This window comes from Hibiscus syriacus, unplaced genomic scaffold, assembly GCF_006381635.1.
Source record: "Hibiscus syriacus cultivar Baekdansim isolate YM2019G1 unplaced genomic scaffold, ASM638163v2 tig00003715_pilon, whole genome shotgun sequence".
Lineage (NCBI taxonomy): Eukaryota > Viridiplantae > Streptophyta > Magnoliopsida > Malvales > Malvaceae > Hibiscus > Hibiscus syriacus.
The window spans coordinates 1297734-1313027 of record NW_024061980.1 but is presented as its reverse complement, the minus strand read 5'-3'; the positions used below and the strand labels follow the sequence as shown (position 1 = coordinate 1313027).

The 15294-nt window shown below is 38.3% G+C and overlaps 1 long non-coding RNA gene and 1 pseudogene across 1 annotated transcript in view; one reads left to right on the top strand and one right to left on the bottom strand.

Annotated features, from left to right (window-relative positions):
- The window catches only part of LOC120180380, a 79523-nt gene extending 64566 nt beyond the window's left edge, over window positions 1–14957 (bottom strand). Inside the window, exon 1 of the long non-coding RNA XR_005521682.1 lies at window positions 14933–14957. This is a non-coding gene — a long non-coding RNA (uncharacterized LOC120180380). The remainder of the gene's footprint in view (window positions 1–14932) is intronic.
- On the top strand, window positions 9366–14878 carry LOC120180321 (annotated as a pseudogene).
- Window positions 14958–15294: the final 337 nt, after the last annotated feature.

Here is a 15294-nt window from a genome sequence, read left to right as displayed (position 1 = left end):
AGTTATGGGGATCTGCACATGGTGTTCGGTTGGAGGACGATGAGTTTTTAAATTAAAAACTCCTATGAAGTTTTAATGACTGTGATCTGTATTGGTTTTAAAAATCATAATCGTATGTTTTTATTTTTGCACTGTTGGGACACACTGAGCCTCTAGCTCACTTTTCAAATTGTTTTACCCCTTTCAGATACTCTCGGATAAACACTCCGTCTCAGACACTTGGAGGATTGGTACATTTAGTTCAGAGTATTTTGTTGTAATATTCTATTTTCCAAACTGTTTTTAATTATGGTGACATGTACCTTAATTCTGAAGTATTTATTGTTTTATGACATTTTTCGCTGTTGTTACTGATATTTAATTTTCGATGCTCCGGATTTATTTCATGTAATATTTTACCTGGTATCTTTCATGTTTTATATTTACGAATTTAGTTTTTATCGTTAATTATTTATATTCTTTTATATAAAGGTCATTTGCAACATGATTTTAAATTATCGAATAATGTTTTTGGAAAAATGTCTTTCAGAATTTTTAATGTAATTCGCTAGACTTAGCTGAAACGCATAGGCCGGGTCTAGGGGGTTACATCGTGAATCAACAAGAAGAAAAGAGAGTTCTTTATTTAATATGGAGAAAGGAATACCGAGACATCAAAACTCAAAGCAAACCAGCGTTCCACGGATGATTTTGTAGCTTGAAGAAGATAAATTCCAACTGATCAAAGGTAAACAATTCGAATTGAATGCTTTTAAATTTTAATTTTAATTTTAAATTTTCGCAATTAAGACAACCGATAAATTAATTGGTACCGAAAGGGCGGTTCAAGGGTGCTAATCCTTCCTTGACCGTAACCGACTCCCGAACCCGACACGTTTCTGGTAAAACGCAGATAAGGTAAGATGGTGTCTGACCCACCTAAATTCGTTTTAAAATGGTCGGTGGCGACTCTAAAGCATTTAATCCAAGTCGAAACCCAATTCCGTGGCCCACCCGAAAGACGGTTTTGACAACCCAAAATAATCTTACCAACCTCATAATCCCATATCTAAAGTCCTATGAACCTAAAACCAAACGAATCGACCTATATATACAAAGTTACTTCTCAGTAACTCGATTTTTTATGTCGAGCTCTCCAATGACCGGTGAATGAGTTAAGTCCCCTTCTCTCCATGCTTCATTTTTTTATTTTTGTTCGAGATCCTCTCTTTCTTTTTCGCTTTTTCCGAATTCTTCCCTTTTTTTTAACTGGTGTTGCATGTTATATCTCATATATTTGTTGGGTGATTGATATATATTTTTTTGTTTTTCACTATAGGAACAATGATCGTGGTCGGCAGTTACAGTGGCTCGACTGAAAATGGAGGCGACGGTAACATAATAGGGGTTAGCGTTATATTAGGGTTACTTTTGGGTTGTTGGACCACTGGTTTGGGTCCAGGCTACTTGTAATTGGGTCGGTTAGGCTTATTGTATAGCCTCCGGGTCTGTAAAAATAATAATTAATATTAATATTTAATATTGATTATATAATATAATAATAAAATAAAAACGACAAGTTAGACAAAAAGGGTATATGAGTTTTCTCATTTTCCTCACCCAACAAAACAAAATTCACATGTACTCTATTTTGAGTATCAATTTTTCATTGATTACTAATACCGTTGTAAGAATCTCATGGAGTAGAATATGAGTTAATAAATTCATTATTCGAATATTCATTTTTTTCCCTTAGAAAATATATCTCAATTTTCTAATTTATCATAATTTTCCGACATAAATTACATATGAGTCCATATCATATTATTCGAATATCCATCTTTACCCTTAGAAACTATATCTCAAATTTCTAATTTATCACAATTTTCCCAACAAAAATTGCATCAGTCCCATATCATAACTGCTGTAACTGCAACACCAAGAACCACAGCAAGGAATTTGAAGGAAGGCGTATCAAAGTAACATTTAGCTTGTTGTTTAAAGCCCTTAGCAATGAGGTGATTAATGGTAACATAAATGAAAACCCACAAGCAAGTCCTATTGAGATAGCGTAAATCCAGTAAGCTACATGACCTTGAGTAGTGGCATCAATGGAAATGCCGATCCCTACAACTATGGGGCTGGAAACAGCGAAGGCAAGAGAGTAAGCACATGTCAACAAAAATGCCGCTTTGGTAACATCTTCAGCAGTGCAATCCCCGTAGCAATGGCTGCAAAAATTTTCAGGGAAAAATCTAAAGAAGTTAACAATGTAAGAGAAACAAAAAAGTTTCAGAAAAACCATGTAGAAATAAAAGAAACGGAAAGGAGTAAAGTTTGGATATTTAAAGGTTTTCGCTGTAGTGTATGTAAATTGGAATTTGAAAATTGAATAATTTTCAGATATTAAGAAAATATTACAGAAATAAACCATAAATATAAAAAAATTTAAGGCGATTTTCCCGATATATCACCGGTGACCGGTAATATTATCGATCTAACACCGGTCATACTATATTTCCCGATCTAACACCCTTAGCAGTAAAGCAAGCCCCCTGCACCGTGCTATACGATGATTTGGCACCACGTGGGGTATAGCACGCCCCCTGCACCGCGCTATACGGTGAGCTGGCGCCACGTAGGTATAGCGCGGCCCCTGCAGCGCGCTATACCTGTATATCTGACACGTGGGGTATAGCGTGGTGCAGGGGGCGCGCTATACCCCTAATTCACGTCCCCAACCTCTCTATAAATACCCCCATCCTCAATCACTTTTATCACACCAAATTTTCTCAAATTATCTAAATTTCTCTCAAATACTCTCTTTTTAAGGTATATTTTATAATATTTTTACTATTATGTTTTTACTTTATTTAATATTTTACTAATATAATTCTTTTGCAGATTTATAATGGAAGGCAGTCTACTTCGCTCGGATGGAAATCATATATCTCTACACTTTGCTGATACGGTAACATTTTAACGTTTTAATTTAATTTAAATTATTAGTAATATTTAGTTGATTCATTTAATGCATGATTATTAGATTAAGAATTAATTTTTGTAATTATTTATTTTTAGGAGAAGGACCGTGTATTAGATCCTTTTATTAGGAATCTTAAGTTAGTGATACCCAGCCGTGTCTTGCCGTATTTAGTAGAGGCTAGATTCAGTTACATAGGTAGATATTAGGGTCACTGTAAGATAGAGTCAGACCTGATTTCTTCTTTAGTAGAGCGGTGGAGGCCGGAGACCCACACATTCCATCTTCCGTGCGGAGAGTGCACGATCACGATTGAGGATGTTTCTATGCACCTGGGGCTTCCGGTGGATGGAGATGTGATATCGGGGATAGCTTCCGGTTCTTGGATTGCTTTGTGTCGGGATAGTCTAGGATGTGTCCCGGAAAATTTTATCGGAGGTAGGATACCGTTAAATTGGTTAGATGCCAATTTTCGGGAGTTGAGCGCAGAAGCCTCTGAGGATGAGGTAAAGATGTACACACGGGCATGCATACTGCAACTGATAGGAGGGTTACTGATGCCGGACAAATCGCGCAACCTAGTTCACTGCATGTGGTTGCGACATCTTACCGACTTTCATCTCGCCGGATCATTCAGTTGGGGCTCGACAGTTTTGGCTTTGTTGTACAGGGAGATGTGTGGAGCCACTGACTACAGGCGTAATGCTATCGGCAGATGTCTCCTGCTGCTGCAGTCTTGGGCATGGTATCGATTGCCCTTTTTATGTCCCGTTGTGAAGAACCCATTCGTATTTCCACTACTTCTGAGGTAATTATAAAACTGATTTTGTATATTAATAATTTTATACAGCGTATAACAAATTTTTTTCCTTGAATAGGTGGTCTACTGATAGGAAAAATCATCAGGAGCTACCTGATGATTTAGAAAAGATAAGGGTGCTAATCGATCAGAAGGCTGGCACACAGGTATGAATTTTAATGTTTAAAAATCGATTTTAGATTATAGTTATATAATTAGATTATTATTTTGATAAAAATTATATATTATTTGTTTTAGTTTGAATGGGTGTCATATTCTACTGATGATTTGAGGGCGGTGATCCCACCTGAGTTGAGGGTTCCATTAGATATTTGGATGGCGATGGTCCCTCTGATCTGTTATGCGACCGTCGAGTGGCACTCCACTGATCGCGTGCTCCGGCAGTTTGGTTGTTTTCAACCAATTCCGGAAGCACCTCGTAATATGGACGAGTTGCATAGCTTAGATAGACGCGACAAGACAGATACAGATTGGCTGGTGAGGCATCATGGGTGGGTCGTGTTGTGGGAGGATCGACATCGGCGTCTTCCACGTAGAGAGCCCATTTTTACTGACTTCCTGATGTATGATGAGGATTATTATGAGTGGTTCAACAATAACGGGAAACCGTTTCTACTTCCCGAGGATGCACGAGGGAAGACATTTCCACGACGTCGACAGAGACGTTCACCGACACAGCACCATCGTCCCCCGACTCGTGGGCGGAGAGCAGGTGCTTCCGGTTCATCTTCAGCTGCACAAGCAGGACCTTCCCAGCAGCCACCGTAGCCATATATGATGCCGCAGCCATATATGATGCTTGCCATCGCCTTTCCATTACCAGATGCCGCCACCGCCTTCACCCGATTTTATGACCCCGCCACTGTCACCGTCACAAATGACCCCTCCTGGAGGCTATTATGGGTCTATGTTTGCAGACCTGACTTGGGGTTCATATACTAGATATTTGACAGGTTCAACCTCATCACCCATGGCCGCAACACAGACACCGCCTCCTGTACAGTTTTCACACTCAGCGATGTCTGGGTTTTATAAGTTTTCCCAGTTTTCGCAAGCCGGTGGGATGGTCAGTCATACACCTCCAGGGTCCTTATTCTACGGAGGTGCTTCATCGTCATCAGCTCCTCATGTACCTGTGCAAGACGACGACGACGACGACGATGACAACGATGACGACGATGATGGTGATGATGATGATAGCGAGGAGTCAGAACCAGTGATACGAAGAAATCCTCCTCGAGACCGACAGCCACCGCCTTGCGGAACACATTCGCGTCGCAGGCATCGATAGATTTTGTTTTTTATTATATTTGTATTTACTTTATTTTGTTAAATTGTAATTTTTTTTTATTATTATTTCTCATTTAATACTTACTTTATTTTGTTAAATTTGTTTGACTTTTTTAATGTATTTCAGTTCATTTTTTTATTACCATTTAATATCAGTTATTGTAATTTGGTTATCATTTACCATTTAATACTTATTGTTATTAGTTTGTTAAAATTTAATGATTGTGTTTGTTTTTTTAATCTTCATCGGTGATTATCAAATGACATTAACTTGAAGTAAATGCAAATTAAAGTAGAAGAATTATTATTTGACAATAAAATACATCATTTCCTCATCAATTGTTACTTGATGACAACAGAAGTGGACATGTTTTTCTAGTGTGTCCTGGGTTTCTACAATGCCCACATCTTCTGTCTTGTCTAGATCTTTCTCTAATATCCATATCGCAATGAATTTGATTGGATTTTGGACGACCGCGCTCCCTCAATAAACTCGGATTTGGTACAATCGGAAGCCAATCTTGAACCTCATCAGGGTCTTTGTCATTACCTATAGGGGGAAACTCAAATTCGTATACCTTAAAAACTTCAGATAGTAGGTATATGGGATCCACAAAATGGTTATAGTCTTGACGTGTATGCGAGCAAGTTGCTATCACATGAGAGCATGGATACTTCAGAGCTTGAAAAAACCCGCAATCGCACGTTCTATCCCTTAGATTTACTCTTAACGACACAGCTTCAATCCCTTGAAGAGGTCGCGGCAACTCTGTGACACGAAACATTTCATGCCTTCTAGAGAAGCTTGTTACAGACATTCCATTTGATGCAGCATTTTTTTTATGTAGATCTGCAACTAATTTAGGGTGATAGACATGACCGCCTTGCATCCAGGTTTGAGCTTATCCCCCGAGCTTCGCAAAAAGCGCCCCCAAACGAAAATATATAGTCTTTACCAAAGCCACTACTGGTAAGTGACGTGCACCCTTTAAGGTTGAATTAATTGCCTCTGCCAAGTTGGTCGTCATGTGTCCATATCGATATCAACCATCATATGCGTTCGTCCACATTTCTTTATCGATGAGGCTGATGTAATCATATCCTTCCTCGTTCTTCGCCTGCAACTCTTGAAACATTGATTCAAACGTTCGAGGAAGTAGTTCGTAACCTGATCAAAAAATGTATAACTTACTAACTTGCTGTCTTTGCAAAATTAAAACGATCGAAAGAAAACAAACTTGCTAAGTTTCACTTACCCATGCGAACAATTAATTGACGCTCATCATTCTTCTTGTACCTTCCATGGTAGTTCGCGGCAATGTGTCGAAGACAATACCTATGTTGGACAAAGGGTGGTTGCCACATTGGACCCAAAGACTCCATTGCTGCTTTGATCCCAGCTCCGCGATCTGAAATGACACAGATGTTTTCCCTCGTGATAACATGTGCCCGTAAATTTCGGAGGAAAAAAGCCCAAGAAGCTATATCTTCTCCTTCGACAAGAGCAAAAGCAACTGGAAGAATGTTGCGATTGCCATCTTGGACAACTGCCAATAATAAAACTTGCTTGTATTTTCCATACAAGAAAGTCCCGTCGATCTGGACCACAGGCTTGTAGTATTTGACAGCATTAACGCACTGTGGGTAACTCCAAAAAACCCGGTAGAATTGGCATCGATCGCGAAGAACTCGATCATTATGGTATGCATAGGAGGTTTCGAAGTCCACAATTGTCCCAGGATTCAACGTTCGTACCAGCCTAAACCAACCTGGAAGTTCGTTGTAAGATGCATCCCATTCGCCATGAAGTTTGACAATGGTATTTTGTTTTACCAACCAAGCTTTTTTATAGGAGACAGTGTACCCATACTGCGATTGTATAGCTGAAATCAACACTGCAACAGCTATATGAGAGCTTGCTTGACCATGGGCATGATGGCTTGGCATATCACTTCAGAGTCCAAGTTGGGATGATCTTGGTTGACCCCTCCAGCACAACATGTGTGAGGACCGTTGTATACTGTTAGTTCTCATCTATTGTTTTTCCTCTTCCTCTTCGATACGCGAACCATCCAATTGCATCCGTTTTCGCGCTGGGCACAGTAGCATACATATTTTTCGGTCGTGGAGCGGTCTACTCTAGACTGAACAGAATTACGGATATTGTAATTTTTGATAGCCATCATCGCTTATTCTTTGCTTGAAAACTCCATGTCTAAAGATAACTCACCATTATTAATGATGAGTAATACCCATAGTCACCGAGATGAGGCATATCCGCAAATTATGGCCCGTACATTGCACCATAATCAGCTTCATACATGTGTGCAGGAGGGTCAGTTTGTGCCACATTTCCTGGAACTTCATCATCATCGGAGTTGAATTGCGGTGATTTTGGGTCAATGAATAGTCCAGTCTTAGCACCATCCGCACCAGGCTCACGAAGCGGTTCTTCTGGTGGAGATGATGGTTCCTCCATGCTCTCCACATTTAGGTCGAAGAACCTACTACTTGCATGCCTTCCAGTTCAAGCCTTCCCCTTGAACTGGAAGGCATATCGACATTGAGATCGAAAAAGCTCGCAGTCGAATGCCTCCCCCTAGAGCTTGAAGCCATCGTGTCAAATGGAAACTGCACAGATAGTTGCGTCGATGGCATCTCCATATTAAGGTCAAAGGGATTTGCAGATGAATGTCTTCCCCTTGAACTGGATGCGATGTTGCCATACGGATTGTTCGTGAACCTACCTCGGTACAAATCGTAAGGAGTTGCAGATGAATGTCTCCCCATTATGGCATTAAAATCATTACACATTACTGTCGTCGGGCTGTCAACTTGATCAACTTGTTCAGTCAGCCCATAGTGGGAGCTTAATGATTGACCCCGAACAGCACGCACTTGAACAAAATGTGCATACATCTCAATAGTGGCGTCTGAATAATTACTTTGAGCTTCAACCATCATTTCAACATCATCATTGTTCGAAAGTTCAAACGCTGTATAAGTTAATGGCAACAATGATGTTGGAAATCTATACTGCAACGACGACACTTTTCTACTACTTCCAACATGAATCTTCCTCAAAATCTTCGTTATCAGCTCCTCAAGAGTTATGTTTCTCTTGAATGATATTTTAACACGCTCATTTGATACGAAAACAACGCTGATTTCATCTTCTCAAATTTCACCATCATAATAAACAATAACTGAAAGTCGCGCCATTATTTGAGTTTAAAAGTGCAGCACTATTAAATCTGCAAAAAAAAATAAATGAAACAAACCTGATTTAATAAATTATATATGAACAAACATATAACACAATAAAATTTTTACACATCAACGTAAATAAATTAAATAATATAATTTAATATTATTACCTGTACCGCAAAACTATTTCGACGTATGCTCCCGCTTTCTAATTTTATAAACACAAAAATTAATTGGAAATAATTAGTATAATATTTTTTTCAAAAATCATAAAAACAATAAATATAATAAAAAATTATAACAAAATTACCTTATAACGAAAAATCGCACGAACTTCTAAATAAAATATGAGAAGATTGCTAGAATTATTGACTCGTTGACGGAATTGTTGTATTAATTTATAAGTTGAGAGGAGAGATGTGAGAAATTAACCGGCGTTACTGCTAAGGGTGTTAGATCAAAAAATATAGTTTGACCGTGTTAGATCGATAAATTACCGGTCACCGGTGATATATTGGAAAAATCACCTTTTAAGACCAAACAACTTACAGTGAGAGAGAATCTTAAGTGTTAAACGTGTCAGTTGCAGATTGCTGTTTCTGGAACACAAGATGAACAAAATATAAAAAGTTTCCGCCAATGTCAGTCGGTTATCATCTGGTCAATTATCCCTGATTTGTATGAAATATAGCCGTACTGTCATTAATTTCCAAAAATACTACAAGCACAAAGCAAAAGAAAAATTAAAAGATGTCTCTTTTACCATGTTGCTCTCTCTCTCTATTTAATTCCAGCCTCCTTTAATTGTAAAACACCCTAATAGAGTTATTATAAGAACCAATAGCCGCTGCTTGATCTGATCTTAGCCGTAAACTCTTTCTCCATATATTCCAAGCTTTTTTCACTTTCATCTTTGATATCTGCTTCAAAAACAAAACTTTCTCCCCTAGCTATGTTACTATATTTTTAATTCTTGTTGTTTTTGGTTTTACTTGGCAAACATGATGCTCTTATCTGTTTTTTGTTGATTAATTTTATGATAGCAAAATTTGAAGAAAAATCTTAGTTTGGGTTTTGGTGTGTATGAGTTTGAGGTGATTGAAGTTTTGACCTTTGACCCGTTTGGTAGCTTGAAGTTAGCATATTTGGAGTTTGTAAATATGGATTTTAGGTGTATTACAGTGGAAAAGTTTTAGTTTTTATGCTTTAGTATCCAATCATTGATTTTGGGAATATTGTTAAAACTTAATGATCATTTAGGAATTTAAGAATGTTATCTGGATTGGGTAGGAGACCAATGGTAGGAAGTGGTGAAGGATCATTTGGAGATGATATGGAGTCGGAGATGGGGTTATTGCTCAGCGAACAGCGGAGAAAGCAAGACGCTGATGATCTCGAACGAGAGCTAAACTTGTATAGAAGTGGCTCTGCACCTCCTACCATGGAGGGTTCACTGAGTGCAGTTGGCGGGTTGTTTGGGGATGGAGCCAATATGACTGGTGGTGGTTATAGTGGGGCTACCTCTTTTTCAGCTCTTGTAGGAGCTAAAAATGGAAATGGTTTTGCATCTGAGGAAGAGCTAAGGTCTGATCCAGCCTATCATTCATACTATTACTCAAACGTGAATCTCAACCCAAGGCTCCCACCTCCTTTGCTTTCCAAGGAGGATTGAAAGTTTTCCCAGAGGTTGAAAGGAGGGAATTCAGTGATAGGTGGGATTGGAGATAGGAGGAAAGTGAATCGGGACGATAATGGTAGCAGTCGATCGATGTTTTCAATGCCACCAGGTTTTATGCCAGGAAACAAGAGAATAAAGTAGATGCAGATAATGTGCATAGCTCAGCAAACTGGGGTGGTGATGGACTGATTGGTTTGTCTGCTGTAGGACTTGGAAGCAAACAGAAAAGCCTCGCTGAAATTTTTCAGGTTTAATGTTTAATCATAAATGCCCTTTGTTCTAATTTTTTTTTTTTTTGGTTTGGTCTTTGCCTTTTGATGCTGAACACTGGTATTCGGGTAATTGTTTCTTTAACATTCGTTCTTTATTTAATTTTCAGCAGTCAATGTGGTTGATCTTATAGTTTCATGAGTCAATTTTTTTAAGTCTGTGGTTAGCATTTTTGTTCGAGTTGTTTCAAGATTTTTATTTTCATGTATTTGCAAAATGATCATTTGTGTGACATACAAGTATTTGCTATTTTACTGATTCCTAATCCTAAGGTAGTTATATTGCTATGTGTAAAACTTAGTAAGCATATTTTTAATCATAATTTCTTCTTGTTCACGTGTAGGTAGCTTGTTTATAATGTATCGTAGACTACTTCAAAGCACTCCTCAAAATCATTCTGCTATGAAGTTTTAATTTTTTAATCTTCCTTAACTTGAACCCTAATTTCTTCTTGTTCATGCTCTAAAAACTTATGGAACTTTTCTTGGCTGCTGCAGTGAGTTAATGTTTATAACATATTTGCAGGCTGATTTGGGTCACTCTGCTCCTGTTACAACGATACCGTCTCGTCCTGGTAGTTGAAATGCTTTTGATGAGAACTTTGATAATTTAGGTTCTGCTGAATCTGATCTGGCTCATTTTCGGCATGAACTGGCTTCTGCAGATGCTTTAAGGTCAAGTGTGAGTGTTCAAAGTTCGTGTGCTATCCATAACGTTGCTCCACCTTCTTCATACACTTATGCTACTGCGGTAGGGGCTTCCTTGTCTAAGAGTACCACTCCTGATCCCCAACTTGTTGCTAGAGCTCCCAGTCCTTGTTTGACACCAATTGGTGGAGGCAGAGTTGGTAACTCATACTCCAAGCACGTTTGGTGGTGTTACATCTGGTGTCAACGAGTCTGCAGATCTGGCAGTTGCTTTGTCAGGCATGACCCTGTCATCAATGGTGCACCAGATGTAGATAATCAGTTGCCATCCCAGACTGAAAAAGATGCTGAAATTCACCAGAATTATTTTTTCGGTTTGCATGATGGTCAGAATTATATCAAACAGCAGACATACTTGAAGAAGGCTGAATCTGGGCATTTAGATGTGCCTTCAGGTAAGAGTAATAGGCAAGCTGAGTTCCAGAAATCTTCTGCATCCTCGAACAATTTTTACTTGAAAGGATCTCCTACTTCCACTCTCAATGGCGGAGGCAGCATACCTACTCAGTTTCTGCATGGTAGTGCAAATTCATCATTTCCAAACTATGGGTTAAGTGGTTATTCTTTGGATCCTGGATTGGCCTCTATGATGGCTAGCCAATTTGGAACTGCAATCTGCCAGGTGCATCAGCTATACCAGTCCCTGGAATGGACACCAGAGTGTTTGGGGGAGGCTTGGGTTCTGGACAGAACATTTCAAATGCTGCATCTGAGTCGCATAATCTTGGTAGAGTGGGAGGCCAAATAGCTGGAAATGCTCTGCCTGCACCTTATGTTGATCCTATGTATCTTCAATATTTGAGGACATCTGATTATGCTGCAGCACAGCTTGCACCTTTTAATGATCCCTCTATGGATAGAAACTTCCTTGGTGACTCCTACATGAACTTGCTTGAGCTGCAAAAGGCATATTTCGGGGCTTTGCTATCACCACAGAAATCTCAGTATGGTGTTCCATTGGGTGCTAAATCTGGTAGTTCCAATCTTCATGGTTTTTATGGAAATTCCACCTTTGGAGCTGGCATGTCATATCCTGGAAGCCCCTTAGCAAATACTAGTATTCCAAACTTTGGACTTGGTAGTCCCGTCAGACACAGTGACCTGAATATGTGATTTCCTTCTGGGACGAGGAATCTTGCTGGGAGTGTCGCAGGATATGCAGGATATAACCTGCCTGAGAGCTTTTCCTCCTCCCTACTTGAAGAGTTTAAGAGCAATAAAACAAAATGTTTTGAACTTTCTGAAATTTTGGGTCATGTTGTTGAGTTCAGGTATGTTCTTAATAAATTAGAGATAAGGTCAATCTAATCTAAACTTACTAAAAGTATTAAGAAATAAAAAATAACAAACTAAGTATATCCACAACTCACATTGCATATTGTTTCCCTGAGATTTTTATTCTTATGAGTAGTGTGGATCAGTATGGCAGCCGTTTTATTCAGCAAAAACTTGAAACAGCTACAAATGAAGAGATTAATATGGTTTATGAGGAAATCATGCCTCAAGCTCTTGCTTTGATGACTGATGTCTTTGGTAATTATGTCATTCAAAAGGTATCCACTTCTTAGTCCATTATACATCTGCTTAGTTGTATAATTTAATGCTTTATTACCTAGTAAATTTGCATCTACCTACAGTTTTTTTAACATGGACTTCCAGCTCAGAGAAGAGAACTTGCTTGCAAGCTTTTAGGTAATGTTTTAACACTCAGTCTTCAAATGTATGGTTGTCGAGTGATTCAAAAGGTATATGGTTGCTATTCTTCAGCACTTTATTTCCTAATCTTTGAGTTGCATGTTGAACTTCTGCTGTTGATTCTTTTTATTGATCAAGCTTCATCATAATTGTTTTGCTGTTTCTTTCTAAAAAAGATCAGCCCAATTTTGTAATTGATTAAATGAAAAAGTCCACGTTGGTTAAAAGCTATGCTAAAAGTTTTATATGTTCTTTTTTCTAATGTTTATTTTTGTAAATATGTGCTAACTATGCTTCAATCACGGTAATTGTGCTTAACTTTGTTATCACCTTATCCTTGTTTTTATATAGATTTCCTAAAAGCACTCATGCTATTACTCGAAGAATACCACCCAACATTCTGACAATTGTCTATGCTTTGTGTATCATTCAAGGCCATAGAGGTTGTCGATCTGGATCAGAAGATTAGCATGGTTAATGAGCTTGATGGTAGTGTTATGCGGTGTGTACGAGATCAAAATGGGAACCATGTGGTCCAGAAATGCATTGAATGTGTTCCGGAGGAAAACATTCAATTTATAGTTACTGCATTTTTTGATCAAGTTGTGACACTTTCCACTCATCCATATGGGTGCCGAGTTATACAGGTTCAGTACTTGTGTGTATGTGTGTGTATATATATATATATTATATATAGAGAGAGACCACTAGAACCGTTCCATGTAAATGAGCAATGTGTGTTCTGTATTATTATTTCTACTAGTGCAGAGAATATTGGAGCACTGCAAGGACCCCAAAACACAAAGTAAGGTTATGGATGTGATTTTAGGATCGGTCAGTCCGTTGACGCAAGACCAGTATGGCAATTACGTTGTCCAGGTTCGTCATTCTTTTTTGGATCTGTTCGTACTGAAGGAATCTACTGAATCTGCTCTGGAGTCTTCACTCTTTTGCATTCATGTCTATTAAAAATACTGTCCACAATTGTTGTTGTATTTGCTTATTTTTCTACAGCGTATCCTTGAAATTTGTTGATTTACATTACTAAACATTTCTATTGTATTCGTGGTACTAAGTGATGCATTAAATGACATCTACAGCATGTACTGGAGCATGGAAAACCTCATGAGCGCTCAATCATAATTAAGGAGCTAGCTGGAAAGATTGTCCAGATGAGTCAGCAGAAGTTTGCATCTAATGTTGTCGAGAAGTGCTTAACTTTTGGTAGTCCTGCTGATCGTCAGCTATTGGTGAATGAAATGCTTGGTTCTACTGATGAGAATGAGCCTCTTCAGGTTTGTATTTTCTGCAGATATATTTTGCAAACAGAAACACTATCCGGATTTAAGTCTTCTCGTTTTTGAAAAGAAAAATGCCGAAAATAACTTCACCTTTCTTCGTATCAATGGAGAAAAGTCATGAATCACGATGCCTTTATTTTGAATTTGGTTTGGCTGATTATGGCAATCTTTTTTGTTGGAGAGAAAGTGTGCATACACTCATATCATACTTTAGTTGCATTTTGCTTGTGGGATCAACCATCTACACGTATGAATGTTAATAAAGTTTAAGAAAACTCTTAAAATTTTACATATCACGTGCTATATATATATATATATATATTGATTGCAGTGTGCTCAGGATTAAGCTTTTGTTAATTGTCTCTGGAGATAGTTCCGGTAGAATTTCATGGCATCCATCTCATCTTTACTGAACTATTTGTCCACCCAGGCAATGATGAAAGATCAGTTTGCGAACTACGTTGTACAGAAAGTGCTAGAGACTTGTGATGACCAGCAACGGGAGCTGATCCTTTCTCGAATTAAGGTCCATTTAATCGCATTGAAGAAGTACACTTATGGGAAGCATATTGCTGCGCGTGTAGAGAAACTGATTGATGTTGGAGGTACGGATTCTTCCTTGTCTTTCGTGGTTATCAGTTTGTATTTACGAGTCTGTTCATGTATTGCGTAAATGAGTTTCTTACTATAGCAGCAGCTTCGATACAAAAGTTATCGACTCTTTCTTCCAAACTTGACTTACGTATGTCGAAGTCCTTTTAACACTGATTTTGCATTATTTTCAGAAAGGAGAATTGCTGCACAGTCTCTGCACCCGTCTTAAGTCGGTATAGGGACATGTACAGCTAACAGGATCTGTATGAAGCTTTCTCCTCTTGCTTTCATCTTCCCCGTGATATCTAATGGCCATGGTTCTTCTACCTATCTTCTTATACAGGTAAGAACTGTACAAAAATAATGTTGTTGCTTACCGTATATCAAAAAAAGAAAAGAAAAAATAACACTGTACATTGTGTAGCTCTTAAGGTTTATTATACATAGAATTCGAGCAAAAGCTGAGAGTTTCAGCTAGTGAAATACCACAGATGAATATATATGAATATAATGCGACTGTAGGAACAAGTATTGGCATGTGAAGAGCTCTTTATGTGTAAAAAAGGTCTACAAAAGCATCTTGGTTAGTAAAAGTTCCTCCTAACATATTGCACCATCTTTTTATTTCGGGCTCAAGGCATCCACACATTTGTTCTGGAAAGCGCAAAAATGCCAGAGTTTCACATCCAATGAGGGAGTTCATCAGGCATAGTGTAGTTGAAGCAGCTAATTATTTTGATTTGGTGTTATTAACAGTACTGGCAGCTACG